General features: G+C 37.5%; 1 protein-coding gene and 1 pseudogene across 4 annotated transcripts in view; one reads left to right on the forward strand and one right to left on the reverse strand.

The window, feature by feature from the left end:
• NAALADL2 (N-acetylated alpha-linked acidic dipeptidase like 2) overlaps window positions 1–20,768 on the forward strand; it is a 1,364,408-nt gene that overhangs the window by 251,502 nt on the left and 1,092,138 nt on the right. The window lies entirely within an intron of this gene.
• Window positions 19,190–19,911, reverse strand: LOC131513137 (cyclic AMP-dependent transcription factor ATF-1-like; annotated as a pseudogene).

Raw genomic sequence — 20,768 nt, forward strand, 5'->3', positions numbered from 1 at the left:
TCAGAGCCTGGAGCCTGCTTCAGGTTCTGTGTCTCCCTCTCTCTCTATCCTTCCCCTACTCACGCTCTTTCTCTCTCTTAAAATAAACATTAAAAATATTTTTTAAAAATGGGATCATACAGTATGTGCCTTTTTGCGTCTTTTTCAGTAAGAATTGTTACTGAGATTCACTCATTTTTCTGCTGGATCAGTAGTCCATTTGTTTTCATTACTATATACTCCACTGGAAAGACTGTGTCAGTTTATCTTGTTGACAGCCTTTTGATTATTTATATGAATATTATTGCTCTGGATATTTGTATTCATGCCTTTCAGTTAATATTATGATGAATTTTGGGGGGAGGGCTAGATACCTAGTGTGTAATTGTTAGGCTATGTGATATGCATATTTTCAGCTTTAGTAGATATCCACATGTTTTCCAATATGGGTGTTAAAATTTACATACCTGGAACAATAAATCATGCCTACATCACAATACTTCCTTTTAGATGAGATCAGGTACATTCAGGGTGGTATGACCATAGAAACAACACTTCATTTTAAACATTTGGTATTGTCAGTATGTTTAACGTTAGCCATTCTGGTGGGTGAATGTGTTTGTTTTGTTCTGTTTTGTTTCTTCTGGATAACTGATGAGATTGATCAACTTTTCCTATGTCTATTGAACATCTTTTGAGATTTAACTTTTGAGTCAGGAAAGCCAAATTTTAACAGTGGGTTTTCAGTATAATTGTCAGTTTGTTTGAAAGTCTGTATTCCTTCAAGTTAGCTACAAAATAAGTTTGGTTGCTCCTATCTAAAAAAACCTTGAAATTGTGGGACTCAAAAGTTTCCCTAGAGGGAGTTCCGGAAGATGGCGGCGTAGGAGGACGCTGGGCTCACCGCGCGTCCTGCTGATCACTTAGATTCCACCTACACCTGCCTAAATAACCCAGAAAACCGCCAGAGGATTAGCAGAACGGAGTCTCCGGAGCCAAGCGCAGACGAGAGGCCCACGGAAGAGGGTAGGAAGGGCGGCGAGGCGGTGCGTGCTCCACGGACTGGCGGGAGGGAGCTGGGGCGGAGGGGCGGCTCGCCGACCAAGCAGAGCCCCCGAGTCTGGCTGGCAGAAGCGGAGGGGCCGGACGGACTGTGTTCCGACAGCAAGCGCGACTTAGCGTCTGGGAGGTCATAAGTTAACAGCTCTGCTCAGAAAGCGGGAAGGCTGGAGGACAAAGGGAGGGAGAGCTGCTGAGCCCCCGGACGGCAGAGCTCAGCTTGGCGGGGAACAAATGCGCTCGCCAGCGCCATCTCCCCCGCCCATCCCCCAGCCAAAATCCCAAAGAGAACCAGTTCCTGCCAGGGAACTTGCTCCCTCTGCGCAAACACCCAACTCTGTGCTTCTGCGGAGCCAAACCTCCGGCAGCGGATCTGACTCCCTCCCGCTGCCACAGGGCCCCTCCTGAAGTGGATCACCTAAGGAGAAGCGAGCTAAGCCTGCCCCTCCTGCCCCCGTGCACCTCGCCTACCCACCCCAGCTAATACCCAGATCCCCAGCACCACAAGCCTGGCAGTGTGCAAGTAGCCCAGACGGGCCACGCCACCCCACAGTGAATCCCGCCCCTAGGAGAGGGGAAGAGAAGGCACACACCAGTCTGACTGTGGCCCCAGTGGTGGGCTGGGGGCAGACATCAGGTCGGACTGCGGCCCCACCCACCAACTCCAGTTATACACCACAGCACAGGGGAAGTGCCCTGCAGGTCCTCACCACTCCAGGGACTATCCAAAATGGCCAAACGGAAGAATTTCCCTCAGAAGAATCTCCAGGAAATAACAACAGCTAATGAACTGATCAAAAAGGATTTAAGTAATATAACAGAAAGTGAATTTAGAATAATAGTCTTAAAATTAATCGCTGGGATTGAAAACATGATAGAGGACAGCAGAGAATCTCTTGCCACAGAGATCAAGGGACTAAGGAACAGTCACGAGGAGCTGAAAAGCGCTTTAAACGAAATGCAAAACAAAATGGAAACGACGACGGCTCGGATTGAGGAGGCAGAGGAGAGAATAGGTGAACTAGAAGATAAAGTTATGGAAAAAGAGGAAGCTGAGAGAAAGAGAGATAAAAAAATCCAGGAGTATGAGGGGAAAATTAGAGAACTAAGTGATACACTAAAAAGAAATAATATACGCATAATTGGTATCCCAGAGAGGAAGAGAGAGGGAAAGGTGCTGAAGGGGTACTTGAAGAAATAATAGCTGAGAACTTCCCTGAACTGGGGAAGGAAAAAGGCATTGAAATCCAAGAGGCACAGAGAACTCCCTTCAGACGTAACTTGAATCGATCTTTTGCACGACATATCATAGTGAAACTGGCAAAATACAAGGATAAAGAGAAAATTCTGAAAGCAGCAAGGGATAAACGTGCCCTCACATACAAAGGGAGACCTATAAGACTCGTGACTGATCTCTCCTTTGAAACTTGGCAGGCCAGAAAGGATTGGCACGATATCTTCAGTGTGCTAAACAGAAAAAATATGTAGCCGAGAATCCTTTATCCAGCAAGTCTGTCATTTAGAATAGAAGGAGAGATAAAGGTCTTCCCAAACAAACAAAAACTGAAGGAATTTGTCACCACGAAACCAGCCCTACAATAGATCCTAAGGGGGATCCTGTGAGACAAAGTACCAGAGACATCACTACAAGCATAAAACATACAGACATCACAATGACTCTAAACCCGTATCTTTCTATAATAACACTGAATGTAAATGGATTAAATGTGCCAACCAAAAGACATAGGGTATCAGAATGGATAAAAAAACAAGACCCATCTATTTGCTGTCTACAAGAGACGCATTTTAGATCTGAGGACGCCTTTAGATTGAGAGTGAGGGGATGGAGAACTATTTATCATGCCACTGGAAGCCAAAAGAAAGCTGGAGTAGCCATACTTATATCAGACAAACTAGACTTTAAATTAAAGGCTGTAACAAGAGATGAAGAAGGGCATTATATAATAATTACAGGGTCTATCCATCAGGAAGAGCTAACAATTATAAATGTCTATGCGCCAAATACCGGAGCCCCCAGATATATAAAACAATTACTCATAAACATAAGCAACCTTATTGATAAGAATGTGGTCATTACAGGGAACTTTAACACCCCACTTACAGAAATGGATAGATTATCTAGACACATGGTCAATAAAGAAACAAGGGCCCTGAATGATACATTGGATCAGATGGACTTGACAGATATATTTAGAACTCTGCATCCCAAAGCAACAGAATATACTTTCTTCTCGAGTGCACATGGAACATTCTCCAAGATAGATCATATACTGGGTCACAAAACAGCCCTTCATAAGTTTACAAGAATTGAAACTATACCATGCATACTTTCAGACCACAATGCTATGAAGCTTGAAATCAACCACAGGAAAAAGTCTGGAAAACCTCCAAAAGCATGGAGGTTAAAGAACACCCTACTAACGAATGAGTGGGTCAACCAGACAATTAGAGAAGAAATTAAAAAATATATGGAAACAAACGAAAATGAAAATACAACAATCCAAACGCTTTGGGACGCAGCGAAGGCAGTCCTGAGAGGAAAATACATTGCAATCCAGGCCTATCTCAGGAAACAAGAAAAATCCCAAATACAAAATCTAACAGCACACCTAAAGGAAATAGAAGCAGAACAGCAAAGGCAGCCTAAACCCAGCAGCAGAAGAGAAATAATAAAGATCAGAGCAGAAATAAACAATATAGAATCTAAAAAAACTGTAGAGCAGATCAACGAAACCAAGAGTTGGTTTTTTGAAAAAATAAACAAAATTGACAAACCTCTAGCCAGGCTTCTCAAAAAGAAAAGGGAGATGACCCAAATAGATAAAATCATGAATGAAAATGGAATTATTACAACCAATCCCTCAGAGATACAAACAATTATCAGGGAATACTATGAAAAATTATATGCCAACAAATTGGACAACCTGGAAGAAATGGACAAATTCCTAAACACCCACACTCTTCCAAAACTCAATCAGGAGGAAATAGAAAGCTTGAACAGACCCATAACCAGTGAAGAAATTGAATCGGTTATCAAAAATCTCCCAACAAATAAGAGTCCAGGACCGGATGGCTTCCCAGGGGAGTTCTACCAGACGTTTAAAGCAGAGATAATACCTATCCTTCTCAAGCTATTCCAAGAAATAGAAAGGGAAGGAAAACTTCCAGACTCATTCTATGAAGGCAGTATTACTTTGATTCCTAAACCAGACAGAGACCCAGTAAAAAAAGAGAACTACAGGCCAATATCTCTGATGAATATGGATGCAAAAATTCTCAATAAGATACTAGCAAATTGAATTCAACAGCATATAAAAAGAATTATTCACCATGATCAAGTGGGATTCATTCCTGGGCTGCAGGGCTGGTTCAACATTCGCAAATCGATCAACGTGATACATCACATTAACAAAAAAAAAGAGAAGAACCATATGATCCTGTCAATCGATGCAGAAAAGGCCTTTGACAAAATCCAGCTCCCTTTCTTAATAAAAACCCTTGAGAAAGTCGGGATAGAAGGAACATACTTAAAGATCATAAAAGCCATTTATGAAAAGCCCACAGCTAACATCATCCTCAACGGGGAAAAACTGAGAGCTTTTTCCCTGAGATCAGGAACACGACAGGGATGCCCACTCTCACCACTGCTGTTTAATATAGTGCTGAAAGTTCTAGCATCAGCAATCAGACAACAAAAGGAAATCAAAGGCATCAAAATTGGCAAAGATGAAGTCAAGCTTTCGCTTTTTGCAGATGACATGATATTATACATGGAAAATCCGATAGACTCCACCAAAAGTCTGCTAGAACTGATACATGAATTCAGCAAAGTTGCAGGATACAAAATCAATGTACAGAAATCAGTTGCATTCTTATACACTAACAATGAAGCAACAGAAAGACAAATAAAGAATCTGATCCCGTTCACAATTGCACCAAGAAGCATAAAATACCTAGGAATACATCTAACCAAAGATGTAAAAGATCTGTATGCTGAAAACTATAGAAAGCTTATGCAGGTAATTGAAGAAGATATAAAGAAATGGAAAGACATTCCCTGCTCATGGATTGGAAGAATAAATATTGTCAAAATGTCAATACTACCCAAAGCTATCTACACATTCAATGCAATCCCAATCAAAATTGCACCAGCATTCTTCTCGAAACTAGAACAAGCAATCCTAAAATTCATATGGAACCACAAAAGGCCCCAAATAGCCAAAGTAATTTTGAAGAAGAAGACCAAAGCAGGAGGCATCACAATCCCAGACTTTAGCCTCTACTACAAAGCGGTCATCATCAAGACAGCTTGGTATTGGCATAAAAACAGACACATAGACCAATGGAATAGAATAGAAACCCCAGAACTAGACCCACAAACGTATGGCCAACTCATCTTTTTTTATTTATTTATTTATTTATTTATTTATTTATTTATTTATTTATTTTTTAATATATGAAATTTACTGTCAAATTGGTTTCCATACAACACCCAGTGCTCATCCCAAAAGGTGCCCTCCTCAATACCCATCACCCACCCTGCCCTCCCTCCCACCCCCCATCAACCCTCAGTTCTCAGTTTTTAACAGTCTCTTATGCTTTGGCTCTCTCCCACTCTAACCTTTTTTTTTTTTTTTTCCCTTCCCCTCCCCCATGGGTTTCTGTTACGTTTCTCAGGATCCACATAAGAGTGAAACCATATGGTATCTGTCTTTCTCTGTATGGCTTATTTCACTTAGCATCACACTCTCCAGTTCCATCCACGTTGCTACAAAAGGCCATATTTCATTCTTTCTCATTGCCACGTAGTATTCCATTGTGTATATAAACCACAATTTCTTTATCCATTCATCAGTTGATGGACATTTAGGCTCTTTCCATAATTTGGCGATTGTTGAGAGTGCTGCTATAAACATTGGGGTACAAGTGCCCCTATGCATCAGTACTCCTGTATCCCTTGGATAAATTCCTAGCAGTGCTATTGCTGGGTCATAGGGTAGGTCTATTTTTAATTTTCTGAGGAACCTCCACACTGCTTTCCAGAGCGGCTGCACCAATCTGCATTCCCACCAACAGTGCAAGAGGGTTCCCGTCTCTCCACATCCTCTCCAGCATCTATAGTCTCCTGATTTCTTCATTTTGGCCACTCTGACTGGCGTGAGGTGGTATCTGAGTGTGGTTTTGATTTGTATTTCCCTGATGAGGAGCGACGTTGAACATCTTTTCATGTGCCTGCTGGCCATCCGGATGTCTTCTTTAGAGAAGTGTCTATTCATGTTTTCTGCCCATTTCTTCACTGGGTTATTTGTTTTTCGGGTGTGGAGTTTGATGAGCTCTTTATAGATTTTGGATACTAGCCCTTTGTCCGATGTGTCATTTGCAAATATCTTTTCCCATTCCGTTGGTTGCCTTTTAGTTTTGTTGGTTGTTTCCTTTGCTGTGCAGAAGCTTTTTATCTTCATAAGGTCCCAGTAATTCACTTTTGCTTTTAATTCCCTTGCCTTTGGGGATGAGCCGAGTAAGAGATTGCTACGGCTGAGGTCAGAGAGGTCTCTTCCTGCTTTCTCCTCTAAGGTTTTGATGCTTTCCTGTCTCACATTCAGGTCTCTTATCCATTTTGAGTTTATTTTTGTGAATGGTGTGAGAAAGTGGTCTAGTTTCAACCTTCTGCATGTTGCTGTCCAGTTCTCCCAGCACCATTTGTTAAAGAGACTGTCTTTTGGAAAAAAGACAAATGGTGCTGGGAGAACTGGACAGCAACATGCAGAAGGTTGAAACTAGACCACTTTCTCACACCATTCACAAAAATAAACTCAAAATGGATAAGAGACCTGAATGTGAGACAGGAAAGCATCAAAACCTTAGAGGAGAAAGCAGGAAGAGACCTCTCTGACCTCAGCCGTAGCAATCTCTTACTCGGCTCATCCCCAAAGGCAAGGGAATTAAAAGCAAAAGTGAATTACTGGGACCTTATGAAGATAAAAAGCTTCTGCACAGCAAAGGAAACAACCAACAAAACTAAAAGGCAACCAACGGAATGGGAAAAGATATTTGCAAATGACACATCGGACAAAGGGCTAGTATCCAAAATCTATAAAGAGCTCATCAAACTCCACACCCGAAAAACAAATAACCCAGTGAAGAAATGGGCAGAAAACATGAATAGACACTTCTCTAAAGAAGACATCCGGATGGCCAGCAGGCACATGAAAAGATGTTCAACGTCGCTCCTCATCAGGGAAATACAAATCAAAACCACACTCAGATACCACCTCACGCCAGTCAGAGTGGCCAAAATGAAGAAATCAGGAGACTATAGATGCTGGAGAGGATGTGGAGAGACGGGAACCCTCTTGCACTGTTGGTGGGAATGCAGATTGGTGCAGCCGCTCTGGAAAGCAGTGTGGAGGTTCCTCAGAAAATTAAAAATAGACCTACCCTATGACCCAGCAATAGCACTGCTAGGAATTTATCCAAGGGATACAGGAGTACTGATGCATAGGGGCACTTGTACCCCAATGTTTATAGCAGCACTCTCAACAATCGCCAAATTATGGAAAGAGCCTAAATGTCCATCAACTGATGAATGGATAAAGAAATTGTGGTTTATATACACAATGGAATACTACGTGGCAATGAGAAAGAATGAAATATGGCCTTTTGTAGCAACGTGGATGGAACTGGAGAGTGTGATGCTAAGTGAAATAAGCCATACAGAGAAAGACAGATACCATATGGTTTCACTCTTATGTGGATCCTGAGAAACGTAACAGAAACCCATGGGGGAGGGGAAGGGAAAAAAAAAAAAAAGAGGTTAGAGTGGGAGAAAAGCATAAGAGACTGTTAAAAACAGAACAAACTGAGGGCTGATGGGGGGTGGGAGGGAGGGCAGGGTGGGTGATGTGTATTGAGGAGGGCACCTTTTGGGATGAGTACTGGGTGTTGTATGGAAACCAATTTGACAATAAACTTCATATATTAAAAAATAAAAAAAAATAAAAATAAAAAAAAATAAAATTAAAAAAATTAAAAAAAAAAAAAATGTTTCCCTAACCCAACTATACAGGAGCCTTGGCAGATGATGATACAACTTTTTCAGAAATATCTGTACTGTTTCAAGGCAACCTGTTTCATTTGTGGAAAGCTGAGATTGTTATAAAACTATTTCTCATATTGATTCAAAATCTGCCTTTATATAATTTTGGTCTGATCACCCAAATATTGTTTTCTGGAACAATGCAGAATAAATTGATACTCTTTCCTCTCTGTTGAACCTTTACATATTTGAACAGAGCTCTCCCTCTTATGCCTTTTAGGCTCTGTGTCCAAAGGCTGAATCTAATTCTCACAACATTTCACATTTGTCTTGCTTGCTAGACCATTCATTCACTTTTCTACACATATTTCTGTGGACATACTGGAATTTGTCATTGACTTTCCAAATCTGTGATATTTGAAAATACAATTACTTTTCCACAGAACATCCTAAAATGCTGAATTGCAACCACTATGATCTATAAGCTATTATTAATTTTCAAGGTTAAATAAGTACTGTACTACCATCAGAAGAAAAATATTCTATAGAAAATGTAAGTTCTGAGTAAAGGCCAAGGACATAGTCCACTTTTATAATAAATAATATGGTATGTAAGTGGATAGTGAATGAAAGTGGTCATTGAAATCACATGTATAGGTGTTTGCAGCCCTATCCATTTGCATTCCTATCAGTTTTGCATTAGGAGGATGTGAATTTTAGGCAATGAATTGTATTTAATATCTCTATTCCTGGAGAAACTAATTTTAATGTATTTAACATGAAGAAAACATGAAGTTAACTAAAAGTATTGGTACATTTGAGCATTATGTATGCAACCCAGCCCTAATATCTGGTGTTGTTACTTTTATTAGTTGAACTCATGTGACGGGTTTTCATCATTATATACTATTTCAGCTAATCTTCAGAGTGCAATTATTGCAGTTTTACAGAAGAGAGTAGATGTTAGAGGATAAGTAACTTGCTCAGCATCATAGTGTAAGTATTCAGTAGAGCAAAGTTGAACCCAGGTTTGTGAAATTGAAATTCAAATGTCCATGTTCCTTCATGCATAGTTGGCTCCTTTGCACATGCAGATGTTTTTGTATTGTATTAGATTCCTAGAGATGCTCTAACAACTACCACAGACTGGATGGCTTAAAGCAATGGAACTTTATTCTCTTATAATCCAGAGACTAGAAGTCCACGATCAGGTTGTTGACAGGGAAGAATCCCACTGGAGGCTCTGAGAGAAAATCTGGTCAGTCCCTGTCTTCTACCTTCTGGTGGTAGCTGGCAATCCTTGGCATTCTTGGTTTGTGGGTGCATCACTGTAATCTTTGTCTCTTGGCATTCTCTCTGTGTCAGAATTTCTTTTATAATAATACCAGTCATTGGATTTAGGGTCCATCATGATCCAGTGTGATTTTGACTTAACTTGATTACATCTGTGAAGACTTTCAAAAAAGATCATATTAATAAGTATTGGCAGTTGGGACTTCAAAATATCTTTTTGGTGGAGAAACACAATTCAATTCACATGTCTGTGTAAAGGAAAATACATAATACATACTGATTTTTATTTGGATATAGTTAGCATGTAATAGCAAAATATATAGGTACCAGATGTTTTTATTAAGTCAAACAAAGATTTTGATAATTAGCATTCTCATTAAATTGTGTCTATGCAGTATTATTCATAGATGTACAGGAATTGCCAGTTTTAAGAGCATGAACACAAATTATTTTCAACTACTTGCAAGCACTAAAAGTGAATTGTAAGTATTAAATACTTACAATTATTGAATTATTACTTCTGAAACAAATACAGTGTCTTCTCTAATTAAAAAATAACTACACTCCTGGGCACCCAGGTGGCTCAGTTAGGCTTCCTACTGTTGATCTCAGCTCGGGTCTTGATCTCAGTGTTGTGTGTTCATGCCCCTCATTGGGCTCTGCACTATGTATGAAGCCTACTAAAAAAATATCATCATAATAAATTAAAAATAATAACTGTACTCCAGTATAAATTTTGTTATTAAAATTTTTTTTTAATGTTCATTTATTTTTGAGAGAGAGAGAGACAGAGCATGAGCTGGGGAGGGGCATAAAGAGAGGGAGACACAGAATCTGAAGCAGGCTGCAGGCTCCGAGCTGTCAGCATAGAGCCTGACATGGGCTTGAACTCATGGACCATGAGATCATGACCTGAGCCAAAGTCAGATGCTTAACCAACTGAGCCATTCAAGTGCCCCTGAATTTTGTTATTTTTAAGGAAGTCAATGTCTAGCAGCACCTGGGTGGCTCAGTCAGTTAAGTGTCCTGGTTTGTGAAATTGAGCCCTGCATTGGGCTCTATGCTGATAGCATGGAGGCTGCTTGGAATTTTGTCTCTCCCTCTCTCTTTCCCTCTCCTGTGCATGCTCACACACACTCTCTCAAATAAACTTAAAAAAATTTCAGTGTCCTTATAGATAATTTTCTCTGAGGAGCAGCTTAAAATTTATGGTTTCCAATTGTCATTAAATGCAGTATTTGTGTAGTAGTATTTGCTTTCTGTAAATAAACTAAGGTGGAAATAGCCTTTGAAAGCACAAATCTGCATATATGGATACAAATTTGATTTATCTGGCATTGCAGAGCTCCAGCCATCATTACTTTTTAAGAAATATTTCATTGTGGTAAAAAATGCATAACTTCGAATTTATCATTTTTATGATTTGTAAGTATACAATTAAGTAGCATTAAGTATATTCACAGCATTGTACAGTAGATCTCTTGAACTTTTTCATCCTGTAAAACTGAAACTATACACATTGAACAACAACTCCTCATTTCTCCCTCCCCTCAGTCCTTGGCAACCATTATTCTACTTTCTATTTCTATGAGTTTGACTAATTTAAATTCTTCACATAAATGGAATCAACAGTATTTGAATTTTTGTGACTGGTTTACTTTACTAGCATAATGTCTTCAAAGGTACATTCATACTGTAGCACATGACAGGATTTCCTTACCATTTAAACCTTAGTAGTATTCAGGGGACCTGGGTGGCTCAGTTGGTTAAGCTTCGACTTTGGCTCAGATCATGATCTCAGGGTTTGTGGATTCGAGCCCTGCATTGGGCTCTGTGCTGACAGCTTGGAGCCAGGGACCTGCTTCAGATTCTGTGTCTCGCTCTTTGTCTCTCTCTGCCCCACCCCCAGCCACACCCCATCTCTCTCTCTCTCTCAAAAATAGACATTAAAAAAAACTTAATAGTAATCCATGGTTTTTATATACCACATTTTCTTTTTACATTTATCTGTCAGTGAATATGGATTGCTTTCACCTCTTGACTGTTGTGAGTAGTGCTGCTATGAACATAGATGTGCAAATATTTCCGAATTATGTGATGTGTGTGTATATATTCCTTAAGTCCTAATATAAGGATATTCTAAACTTTGTTACTGATTAAGGTAAGCAAGAGACAACTGTGATTCGCATATTCTCTGTCCTTGTTTGACTCCACTGCCTCAACACAATGCATTTCAATGTCGACTTTTCTGCTCCCACATTGGATACTAGCTAAACTTTGGTTCTCTACCCTCCAACCTTGGAACATAGCCATTTCTGTAAAAAGCTTAAAAGTAGAACAGGGCTGCAAATGCCAACAAAAGTATGTTTATATGCTCAAAGGCATTTTGTCAAAAGATATGGAAAAAATTCTCCTGATTCAGTCAACATTCAGCATGTTTATTGAGGACCTACTATGGGTCACACTCTATTTATTCTTTCATAACAGAACAGTGAGTAAGTCTGGAAAGAAAATCCCTGCCCTACTGGAGCTTATATTTTTTGTGAGACAAATACATATGGTGGTGGTGTTCATCGTGATGATGTGTCTGTGTATTCTATGTTAGGGAGAAATACTTGTTAATAAGAAAATAGAGTGGAGAAAAAGAATGGGAAGTGTCAGGGGGCATAATTTTACATAAGGTAGGGAAGAGAGGTCTAGCTCAGGTGGCTTTTGAGTAAAGATATGATGGTTAAGGAGTGAATCGTGGGGTTATCTAAGAGCATTTCAGGCAGTGAGAGCAGCAAGTGCAAGGGCCTTGTGGTGAGAAAAGCCTACTGAGGGTATCACTGTCATTCAAATGGAGGGGTGGGAAGAGAGTGGGAACAAACAAAGTCAGAGGGAGCAAGGAACTTGTAGGTCATTATAAAGACTCTGGTTTGTACTGTGATTGAAATGGGAAACCATTGTGAACTTTTGAGCAGAATAGGGACATGCTCTGACCTATGCTTTCAAAATATCACTCTGGCTGCTAGACTGATGAGAGCCACATTAAAGGATGGTCAGTCTCAGTTAATGATGCATAGAATTTTTTTTTTTAAATGAAAGTAAAGAAGACATTTTGGCATAATGGAATTAGGCAAACAAAATACTTTTTTGCTGGGGGAATTTCAACATAGATTCCTAAATAGGTTTTACAAGCTCACTTTATAGTATCGTTCAAGGTGTCGGGTCTAATAGGTAAATGACATCCTCTTCCGTCAAGAAACACAATTTGACTGTAATACAAATTCAGTTTCATAATAGAAGGAAGAATAAATAATAGGGGATTTGGAAGAAGAAACATTTGCTTTAGACTGTGGGGATCTGGGATAGCTTTATAGATGGGAATATATTTGACTTGGGCCTTGAAAGAATAAAAGAAAATTGGCAGGTTAAAAATGTGGAGAGACAGGCATTCTAAACCAAGGCACAAAAATGCTTTGTTACTGTAGGTAATGAAATGTACAAATACTGTGATATTGAGATTCTTAGTTTTAAGGGAAAATGTCCCCATATTTACCTAAATACCGTACCATTGAACCCTTTCCCCCATATATTTGTCATTTTTGTGCTTTTTAAAGGATTTCTAACATAATACTGAAATTATTTATTGAATATTAACTTTTTGTGGAAAAATTCAAAGAATTCCTTTAGTTAACCATTTACATTTCTATTGGGCCCAGAGTAGGTATAGAAAGAAACGGAATTGGGATGATGAAGGAAAGGGTTTATTTATTTTTTATACTGTTATTTTTCTCTTCCTTTACTTCCTTTCTCCCTCAACTCTTTCTTTGTCTCTGCTATTTTTTCTGACTTTCTCCTCTCACTCCAGAGTCTACACTGACCTGGATTTAATAATAAATGTATATTTATTTATGTTTGCCACTGACTTTATTTTTTAACAAGGTAAATACTTTATAAATTATCTAATTAAAAAAATTGAGTAGTCATTAATTTTTGTTTTGTGATTTAGTTTTCCTGGGCAGGAAAAAGTTTCTCAACTTAGTTATAGGTTATATTCATTTTTGATACCTGTTTGAATAGAGTTCATTTTCTAAATGTAATTTAACTTTTGGTCCTTCCCTTTATTGTTTTAAAGATTTCTGTTATAAATTCCTATAAATGCTATACATTTGCCTTCCCTTTATTAAATAGCTGTTCTTGAGTATATAATGTGAGCTTCAACAGATGTTTTGTTCGGTTACTGACTTTTGGAGGTAAGTATTCTATTTTTAAATTTACTGTTTAGGGGAAAAAAACCTATGGAAGCTTTGAGATTATTTCTAGTTGTGAAGAGAGACTATTTAGGGATGACATTTGCACCTGAGAGTTGCTGCAGAAATGGGTTCATCTAGTTAACCTTCATCCGAATTGCCATCTTCTACGTTATCCTATGAAACAACTGGAGAAGGAGAAAATGTTAGTAAGGAAGCTTTTCAGGATTAATTTTTTTTTCATTTTCAGAAAGTGAAGTGTTTGCCACTTTCCATGTTAAATAAGGTTCCTTGCTTGGCAACATAGGCTTTGCTGCAGTAATTGTGTGCTCGCAGCAAATACTTGATGGTGGAGAAGACAAGTGCAAAAAGCAATTTTTGCAACAGCCAACCAGAACAGCCTGTTCTGTTCCCAATAAATTAATGGATTTAACCTTGCAGCTGTAGCAGTGTTATTATGCAAATATACTCTGAGTATTATGAAAGCCAACTGATTCTCTATAGAGAAAGTTGTTTCTTTCTTCCTCAGAATTCTGAGTGACTAGATAATTGACACATTGTGTAACCATGTTAAGTGAAGAAAAAAATATTTTCAGTAAATCTACTGAGTTTTATTTTATGTTCCAATGTTTTCAGCAATTTACTGAGGCTTTTACTTAGAACAATATTATTTAGCCCAGTAAATTCAAGTGTCCACAGACAACCTCCTAGAAAAGGGAAGGAAGGAAAAATATTATGTGGCTCTTTGTGTTATGTTTTTAATCCAGGCAGAAATTAAAATTTCCTTTAATGTTATTCAAGTGTAATGGTCTGATTGTACTGAATATCTTCGAAGTAATATATTTGCATTCTGATCCATGATAGACTAGAGAACGGTGCACTAATTATTTGATCAAGTTGATAGCCACTTTGGTTTTTAAAGCTGATCTTAGATTTATACCACATATAAAACACTTACAGTTGAAAGTTCACACTTGGTAATTGACCAAATGTGAAGATCACTCAAAGGACTCTTCACTAGATTGAAGTTCCATGGCTAATGCAATCTTTGATTTAAAAATATTTAAAAAGAGAAAGTATAAGAGTGAGAGCATTGGTGGCTTCATTGTGGTAAGGCACTACAGCTGATGGGGAAAATGATGATCTTGGGAATCCGTTCAACCATTTTATATGAATAATATGCAATATAGTATATTTTGGTTTGTTATAGCTGATACTCACCTTAGGTGAGTTTTATACTATTAGATCATATAAAATACATTTAAAAATTACTTGAAAGTGTTATGAAACCATTCTGTACATATTAGGGATTATAATAACTGCAGCTATATAGTTTTAAAGAACACTGCTTTGGAATCTGAAGTCCTAGATTTTTGTGCTTTGAGTTCTTTATAACCTCTTAAAACAGCTTCATCTAAAAATAACAATGCCTTAGAATAGATTTAACTAAGAATAGATTTAAATATATTTAGAGGAGTCTTATAAACCTTAAGTCACAAGGTAAATATATTTATTCTTTAATGTGATTAGTCTATGCTTATGGTCTTTATATTTCAGTAAAACATTATAAACCACCATTTCACTTCAAGGTAATAATTCTTGCTTTTGCATTCCAAACAAAATGTTTTGAAGTTAGTATCTGTTTAAAAAGTTTTATCAAGTAAGTCATTACATAAGTATAAAAACTAACAATGATTCACATATGGTAACTATAACATTGCCATAACTTTTCAAAAACTCTTTGTCATGCACACCCTTTGTACTACTTACCATCCATCCATTCTTTCCTGTATTTTTATAATATCCTGAGTACTTTTGTATCCAATACTCGGCTTGTATTTATATAAATTCTTCTCCTTATCATATCTCTGTTTTCCCCTAGTCTCATGGTGACTCAATCCTGAATTTGGGTTTTTTTTTTTTTTTTTTTTATATTGCTTTTAATTTTTACAGTTTGACGCATATGTTTATGTCCTTAAACAATATATAGTTTTCATGATTTTGGACTTCAAGATCATGTTGAATGTCCTCTCTTGGGATTTTTTTTTCCATTTAACATCATTTTGTCATTCGTATTATAATATTAATGTAATTATACATTACATACATATGTTGTGCATATTAATTATGTAATCAACTAATGTTCACCTCTGTATTATATTTCATCATGTGATTATGCCATTGTAAGTTTCCTTTTTCTCCTGTCAATGACATTTGGTTTTTTTCGTTTCTTTTCTTTTGTATTTCTAATATAGGCAGTGCTTCTATACAGCTGGTTCTCATTATTCATAGTAGTTATGTTTTATAAAGTTGATTAGAACACAGAATTAGCCAATACTACATCATTGACCCCAGAGGAGATACAGGGATAAGTTCCTGGGAGCCTCTGGTCACAACATTTTCCTCAATCAATACATAAACTTGTTTTATGTGTGTTTCTATTTAAAGACACCTTATGTAATATATATTGTTGATTCATTGACATTGAACTCATGGTCAGCAACACTATAACTCATGACTGAATGAACCTTATCCAACACATGGATTTTCTCCATGAGACACAACATAGCTTCTTGCATTTAGTAACACGAGACAGCACTTCAGTAGTACACTGGGGGCCATTAGAGACAGCAAAATCATACATGAAGAGCACAAAATGAAAGAAAAAAATGTGCCACTCAATAGACTACAGGAAGGACACTTGTTTATAGTATGAGAGGGTCTTTAACCTCAGGTGGGAATGTATACCTAAGATGATGTAAATTTTTCACTACTCTGTGCATGTATACATCTTCCAATGGAAACAGAAGCACATTAAGTTACAAATAAATTTTAGAGAATAGGTGAATCCACAAATAAAGAATTCACGAAGAGAATAGACAGTATGTATGTATTTCACTGAAGTGCTTATCAAACACCAACATAATAAAATTCAGATTTCTGGTGCAACCCACCTCCCCCTTGCCCCCCCCCCCCACCCTGAGATTTTGATTTAGTAGGTCTGGTGTATGTAGGGCCTGAGAATTTGCATTTCTAACTAGGTTTTGGGTGATGCTGATAATGCTAATTCATGGAATTCACTATGCAAAGCTCTTTCTTATTAGATCGATATAACAATTCTCTAAGGCATATACCTTGCTGGAGTTGCCAGCTCAAAAATCTAAGCACTTTGTATTTACCTTCAACTTTAGTTGCAGGATGACATTTTTTTTTCCAGATTGGTTGTACAAATTTACATTGTATATCAGTAGTATTGTGATTATTCCTTGTTATTACCAGTATTGGATATTATCAGACTTTTTATATTTTGCCAGTCATTTGATTTTATTTGTATTTCTATAATCACTGATAAAACTGGCATCTTTTATGTTTATTCGCCTTAATACATATTGTACAAACTACCTGTACAATTCTTCTACACATTTGCCGGTGGGTTGTTGGTGGGCTGACTCATGTGAGTGCATGCATGTTTGGAATAATTCTATCTTGTTGGTGGATTTCACTTTTTGTATACATTAACATTCAGAAAACTTAATTTTATCAGATATCCTTTAATTTCACAGACAATATGATACGTATTGTATAAGAAGTGCACAATAGTTTTGTAATACAATTTCATTAGTTTTACAGTACAATTTCAAAGTGTATACAAACTGGAATACAGAGATTAAACACTGGTGTATGGATGGCATTACTGAGCTTTGGATAAACTGCATACAAAACTTGCAATTCAAGTATTAGCCAATCTGGAAACTACTTCTCATAATATAAAGAAGATACTTTGCGATGCAAAGTATTTTTTTTTACTAAACTATATAAACATTTAAAATAATCATTAAGAACTCAACTTTAGAATTTATAAAGATTAGCTATAAAAATATATTGGCAGTCACTTTTCTTATAAATGTACCATTGATTGGGGCGCCTGGGTGGCTCAGTCGGTTAAGCATTCAACTTTGGCTCAGGTCATGATCTCCTGGTTTGTGGGTTCGAGCCCCACATTGGGCTCTGTGCTGACAGCTCAGACCCTGGAGCCTGCTTCGCATTCTGTGTCTCCCACCCTCTCGGTGCTTCCCCTGCTCATGCTCTGTCTCTATCTCAAAAATAAATAAACATTAAATTAAAAAAAATAACCATACTATTTTAGAATCTGATAAACCTTACATTAAATTGATTATAAAATCCTCTTGGAAAACTTTGGTATGCATCCTCAGAAGGTTTTTTAAAAATGCTCTAGGGGTGCCTGGGTGGCTCAGTCGGTTGAGCGTCCGACTTTGGCTCAGGTCATGATCTCGCGGTCCGTGAGTTTGAGCCCTGTGTGGGGCTCTGTGCTGACAGCTCAGAGCCTGGAACCTGCTTCAGATTCTCTCTCCCTCTCTCTGCCCCTCCCCCACTCACGCTCTGTTTCTCCTTTCCTATCAAAAATAAATAAACTTAAAAAAAAATTTTTTAAATGCTCTAATATCAGGGCACCTGGGTGGCTTAGTCAGTTAAGTATCGGACTTCAGCTCAAGTAATGATCTCACAGTTTGTGAGTTTGAACCCCTGTCACACTCTGTGTTGACAGCTCAGAGCCTGGAGCCTTCTTCAGATTCTGTATCTCCCTCTCTCTCTGTTCCTCCCTACTTGCACTCTGTCTCTCTGTCTCTCTGTCAAAAATAAATAAACATTTAAAAGATTAAAAAAATACTCTAATGTCATTTCAAGAGCCTGTAAACATTCCATTCTATTAAAGCACAACTGAATAGGTAATGTATATTCAACTGCATACAGAATATAGAATCAAAAAACAATTTGTTATATATTTGTAGAAAATCTCAATTACCAGAGTAACCAAAAAACAAACCACTTAAAAGTATCAAACTTTTAAATAGAAAAGTATCAAACATTTAAACAGAAGTTCTCTTTCCATTCTGATAAAAAAATGTTACAAAATCACCCTACTCCATTCATATATCTTAGATGCCTTTGAGGACAAAACCTCAAAAATAGTTAAACACAAGTCTCAAAACCCATCTCAAGTCCAAGAAACAAACTTTAAAAAAAAAAAATTTCAACGATCTGACAATAGAACAAGTATACATAATCAGAACACATGATTTATATATTTACTTACATATTAGCTTTTCTATTTCTAATTTAGAATTATTGGCAGAAATAAAACATAAACACACACAATTGAAAAATGTAAACTTTAGGAAATGGTAAGAAATGCAAACCTATAAGGTAAACTGATTTATTTTAAAAATCCATTTACCAAATTTCATCTTCTCTGGCATTTTTGGATTATTGTCATTTAGGAAATTCAAATTGGTGAAAGCTCACTTCCCGCTTCTTGAGTGGGTTTCATTTTTCCAGAGCTTCCAGCTGTGTCAGTGACTTCCTTGAGCTCATTTTCCATTTTATCTTCTATCACCAGATCTCTTGCATAAGATATTTATCTTTGAATTGCAAAAGCCTAAATAAAATGCTTCATTTTTGGCCTTTTAATTTATAAACCTCCTCTAAAAAGAAAAGAAATCCCATATAAATTTTAGGAAGTCTGCAAAAATATTTTCTTTCTTAATCAAATACCTTTATGGGAATAAAGATCCTTCAAAGTTTTTAACTCTTCTATTAGAGTTTTATTTTGATTTTCCAAGACTGCAACCCGATTTTCCAGGCATTTCACATTTTCTTTCTTCTTTCTGAGACATTCTTGCGCAGCTTCTCTGTTTTTCGTTGACCTATTTCTCTTTTCAGTTGGGGGTCATCTGTCTTAGTTGTCTGAGATATAAGTGTCACAGGAAATATCATTACCACAGGTTGTGGCAGCGAAATAGCTGAAGAGGTGGTACAGATCTGATATGTGTGCATATCTCCTGATGCAGTTTGTACAACCACCTGGTTGCTAGGCACAAGTATTTGCTGTCCATCGGAGGTCTGTGCATGCTGGAGAATTGTTGTCCCTTGCTGAGTACTGACTGAATTTGTCATGGTTAATGTCTGAAGTCCCTGTACTCCATCTGTGCCTGAACTGGCCAGTTGTAAGTCTCCCTTTGGGGCAATGGCAATGTACTGTCCATTGCTAGTTTGATAGATGGGAGTTGGGACAGACATAGAAGTGACAGCAGAAACTCCAGGGTTTTCTCTGTCTTCTGTTCTGCCCCATGTATCTTCAGAAGATAAACCTTTCAAAATTTTTCTGCAAGATGCACACCATGCTAGGATCCCGCAGGCTTTCTGTGAAGAGCCTATACTATCTGATGAGTCCTGAGACTCCTCACTTTCTGATAAAGATGATACCATTGCACCTGTGGTGGGTGAACTGTCATTCATAATAATGAAAAAATATATATAAAACACTTAAAACACTTAAAAATAAATTTCACAAAAATGTCCCAGAATCCCAAACTTCACTTTATGACATTATTAAAGGATAGAAAATATAAATTTCACAAAAATGTCCCAGAATCCCAAACTTCACTTTATGACATTATTAAAGGATAGAAAATAATGTGAATAATTGTAGCTGCTTGCCAATGAAGATATTCTGTGACCCTAAATGGAATGACTTAACACTTAAAATCCATCCCAAATTACAGTGGTGAGACATGATCCCATTTTTCGGAGCTTAAGGCATGGGAGGAAACAATGGACTGTTCACATTGGTTACTTGAAGGTGGTTGATTAGAAGGGATAGGGAAGTGCTACTTAATGTTTTACACAACTCTGTGTTGCATAGGTTCAATTAACTTTTCACTTTTGTTAGAGTAGCAATTTTTGTGTGGGCTTTGGATGTGCACAGACTCTATATTCTCCATGTTTATTCTTTATTTAATAGCAACATTTTCTTGGGAAAGTCATTTTACCTATCTGTGCCTCAATTTCTGCCTCTTTAAAGTGAGGTTAATAATGGTTATTACCAGGGGTGCCTGGCTGGCTCAGTTGGTTAAACATCCCACTCTTGGTTTTGGCTCAGGTCATAATCTCAAGGTTTGGTGAGTTTGAGCCTCGCTTTAGGCTCTGTACTCCCACTGCTTGGGATTTTCTGTCTCCCTCTCTCTCTGCCTCTCCTCCATTCGTGCTGTCTCTCTCTCAAAATAAATAAATAAATAAATAAATAAATAAATAAATAAATAAATAAAATAAATACAATAAGTAAA

Source organism: Neofelis nebulosa, chromosome 5 (assembly GCF_028018385.1).
Source record: "Neofelis nebulosa isolate mNeoNeb1 chromosome 5, mNeoNeb1.pri, whole genome shotgun sequence".
Taxonomy (NCBI): domain Eukaryota; kingdom Metazoa; phylum Chordata; class Mammalia; order Carnivora; family Felidae; genus Neofelis; species Neofelis nebulosa.